At 42.0% G+C, this 4,338-nt stretch overlaps 1 pseudogene; it reads left to right on the top strand.

The window, feature by feature from the left end:
* Positions 1–240: 240 nt before the first annotated feature.
* On the top strand, positions 241–812 carry LOC134730547 (small ribosomal subunit protein eS12-like; annotated as a pseudogene).
* Positions 813–4,338: the final 3,526 nt, after the last annotated feature.

Raw genomic sequence — 4,338 nt, 5'->3', positions numbered from 1 at the left:
AAAAAAAAGAATAGGCCTCGGATCTGAAAGATGTTTCCCTAGAGGCCCAAGAGGCTTTTGCATCAGAAACAGAGAAAGGTAAATAGCCCATTGTGGAAAGAATGACTTTGCAAGGGAGGCCGAAGAGAAGTTTCCAGTTAATTCCACTTAGATGGAATGTCGAAGCAGTAACTAAAGTCAGTGCAGTAACTAAAGAAGTCAATATTGTAAAAGTCAATATTTGTAAAAGACACAATAGGTTGGCTTGACAATGGTAAGAGTAGGTCTCTCAGATCTAGGCAGAAATTTTTAAAGTGCTAAGAATTTGAGGCTCTTTCCCTGCTGCTGCCGAGTCGTGCGGAGGCGGAGGCTTGGGTGCCTTCAAGATTCAGCTTCACCTGTAACCCACCGCCATGGCCAAGGAAGGCATTGCTGCTGGAGGTGTAATGGACGTTAATACTGCTTTACAAGAGGTGCTGAAGACCACCCTCATCCACGATGGCCTAGCACGTGGAATTCATGAAGCTGCCGAAGACTTAGACAAGTGCCAAGCCCATCTTTGTGTGCTTGCACCCAACTGTGATGAGCCTATGTATGTCAAGTCGTGGAGGCCCTTTGCCATGAACACCAAATCAACCTAATTAAGGTTGATGACAACAAGAAACTAGGGGAAAGGATAGGCCTCTGTAAAATTGACAGAGAAGGGAAACCCTGTAAAGTGGTTGGTTGCAGTTGTGTAGTAGTTAAGGACTATGGTAAGGAGTCTCAGGCCAAGGATGTCATCCAAGAGTACTTCAAATGCAAGAAATGAAGAAATAAATCTTTGGCTCACACACACATACACAAAAAGAATTTGAGGGGCCACACATTTTTAGAACTTTTGAGGCCCCATCATTTCACTGAAGTAAATGCTTTGGCCAGGCACAATGGCTCACACCTGTAATCCCAGCACTTTGGGAGGCCAAGGCGGGTGGACCACCTGAGGTCAGGAGTTCGAGATCAGCCTGGTCAACATGGTGAAACCCTGTTCTCTACTAAAAATACAAAAATTAGCCACACGTGGTGGTGCACACCTGTAGTCTCAGCTACTCTGGAGGCTGAGGCAGGATAATTGCTTGAACCCAGGAGGCAGAGGCTGTAGTGAGCAGAGACCGTGCCACTGCACTCTAGCCTGGGTGACAGGAAGACTCTGTCTAGGAAAGAAAGAAAGAAAGAAAGGAAAGAAGGAAGGAAGGAAGGAAGGAAGGAAGGAAGGAAGGAAGGAAGGAAGGAAGGGAGAAAAGAAAGAAAGAAAGAAAGAAAGAAGGAAAGAAAGAAAGAAAGAAAGAAAGAAAGAAAGAAAGAAAGAAAGAAAGAAAGAGAAAGGAGGGAGGGAGGGAGAGAGGAAGGAAGGAAAGAAGGAAGGAAGGAAATGCTTTAAAACACTTCCACTTTTAAATGCAAGATTTTAATCATATTCAGCTCCAATTTAGTGAAGATACAATGCCTGTAGAATATGACCTCTGCTGAACTTTGATCTTTAATAATAGGTGGTCTCCTTTTTTTCCCTCATATTGTAATTAAATAGTAGATCTCTCATATGAAACCATTGTTTAGTTTGTAATGTTGGGCCTTGTATTTTTGTCCACCATTTCATTTTTGTGCCCTCTATAGTAGATGGCTGTGATGAAGAGGTCGTTGGTCATGTTGTCCTCTGTGCACTGCATGCCCATCACGCAGATTTCTCATCCACTCCAGGAGGTTTGTGCCTCTGTCTGTGTGTCCAGGTAGCATCTCTGCAGGTAGGAACTGTTAACACACTGGAAAAGAGTCACTTTGGGTTTTCCAACTTTTTAGCCCCAAACAGAGCATTTCCTGTCTTTCTGCTCCACTGGGATCTCATTAATTCTCAAACTCAACCATACAGGTAACTCTTGTATCTTTATTGGAGCATCCTGGTGGATGGAGGTAACAGAAGCTGCTATTTGAATACTAGGCTAATGCCAGTACATGGGTTCCATGGATAGTTTCACCCAACCCCATCTTTAATCACTTCCTCTATTGACTTTATCTTTTATAGAAATGTTGAAATCTATTTTAGGTTTAAAAATAAACAGACAGAGGCAACCAAATTGGAAAGGAAGTGTTCACAGATCATCTGGGCTTACATGCAGCAAGCCCTAATGATTACACACATACAAACACACATACACAGTTAGAATGAATGTGTTTAGTAAAGTTGTAGGATATAAAGTCATACAAAAATTAGTTGCATTTTTATATGCTAACAATGAACAATCTGAATAGGAAATTAACAGAAAAATTATTATGAAAAAGAATGAAATATTTCAGAATTTACTTAACCAATGAGGCAAAAAACTTGTGCATTGAAAACATGGCTGAAATAAATGAAAGAAGACACAAATAAATGAAAAGACTTCTCATGTTCATGGATTGAAAGACATGATATTGTTAAAATATCAATACTACACAAATAGGCTGGGCGTGGTGGCTCACACCTATAATCTCAGCACTTTGGGAGGCTAAGGTAGATGGATCACCTGAGGTCAGGAGTTTGAGACCAGCCTGGCCAACATGGTGAAACGCTGTCTCTACTAAAAATACAAAAATTAGCTGGGTGTGGTGGCAGGCACCTGTAATCCCAGCTACTCGGGAGGCTGAGGCAGGAGATCACTTGAACCCAGGAGGAGGAGGTTGCAGTGAGCCGAGATTGTGCTATTGCACTCCAGCCTGGGCAACAAGAGTAAGACTCCATCTCAAACAAACAAACAAACAAACAAAAAACCACACACACAAATAGATCAACAGATTCAATGCAACCCCTATTAAAATCCCAATGGCAGAAAAGTCTATTCCCAAATTTATATAAACTCTCAAGGGACCCTGAATAGCTAAAATAATCTTGAAAAAGAACAAAGTTGGAGGTGTTACACTTCTTGATTTCAAAACTTATTATACAACTACAGTAATCAAAAGAATATGGTATGCATACAGACAGGCATATAAACCAGTGGAATATAATAGAGAACTCAGAAATAGACCCATGCATGTTCAGCCAAATGATTTGTTTAAATTCTTATTATTTTTTTGAAATGGGGTCTTGCTGGCCTTGAATTCCTGGCCTCAAGCAATTCTCCTACCCCCGCCTCCTAAGTAGTGAGGACTACATATGTCTGCCACTTCACCCAGCTAAATGGCTTTTGACAAAGATGCCAAGACCGTTCAAGGAAGAAAGAACAGCCTTTCAAAAAATGGTGTTGGAAAAACTGTATTTCCATATGCAAACAAATGAAATTGAGTCCTTACTTTATACCATACATGAAAAGCAACTTAAAATGGATCAAAGAACTAAATATAAAACTTAGAACTATTAAACTCCTAGACGAAAACAGGGGAAAAGCTGACTTTGGATTTGGCAAGTGTTTCCCAGACATGATACAAAAAGCATAGGTAACAATGGTAAAAATGCGTAAATCAGACAGCATCAAAACTATAAACTGGCTGGGCATGGTGGCTCACACCTGTAACCTCAGCACTTTGGGAGGCAGAGGCCAGTGGATCACCTGAGGTCAGGAGTTCGAGACCAGCCTAGGCAACATGGTGAAACCCCATGTCTACTAAAAGTACAAAAATTAGCCGGGTGTGATGGCACATGCCTGTAGTCCCAGCTACACAGGAGGCTGAAGCAGGAGAATTGCTTGAACCCGGGAGGTAGAGGTTGCAGTGAGCCGAGACTGCACCACTGCACTCCATCCTGGGCAACAGGACGAGACTTTGTCTCAAAAAAACAAAAAAAAACCTACAAATTTCTTTGCATTAAAGAACACAATCAAAAGACTGAAAAGGTAACTGATGGAGTGGCAGAAAATATGTACAAATCATATACCTGAAAAGGAGTTACTATCCAGAATACAGAAAGAACTCCTGCAACTCAACAACAAAAAAGTCAAATGACCCGATGTAAAAGGGCAAAGGACTTGAATAGACATTTCTTCAATAAATAGAAATGATATTCAAATGACTCACCTCACAACCACTAGGATGGCTCCTTTTTTTTTTTTTTTTTTTTTTTTTTTTGAGACGGAGTCTCACTCTGTCTGTCGCCCAGGCTGGAGTGCAGTGGCGCGATCTTGGCTCACTGCAAGCTCCACCTCCTGGGTTCATGCCATTCTCCTGCCTCAGCCTCCCGAGTAGCTGGAACTACAGGCGCCCGCCACCACGCCCAGCTAATTTTTTGTATTTTGTTTAGTAGAGATGGGGTTTCACCGTGTTAGCCAGGATGGTCTCGATCTCCTGACCTCGTGATCCGCCCATCTTGGCCTCCCAAAGTGCTGGGATTACAGGTGTGAGCCATCACGC

This window comes from Pan paniscus, chromosome 5, assembly GCF_029289425.2.
Source record: "Pan paniscus chromosome 5, NHGRI_mPanPan1-v2.0_pri, whole genome shotgun sequence".
NCBI lineage: Eukaryota > Metazoa > Chordata > Mammalia > Primates > Hominidae > Pan > Pan paniscus.
Note: the sequence above shows the minus strand (reverse complement) of the source record. Positions and strands in the feature narration are given on the sequence as shown.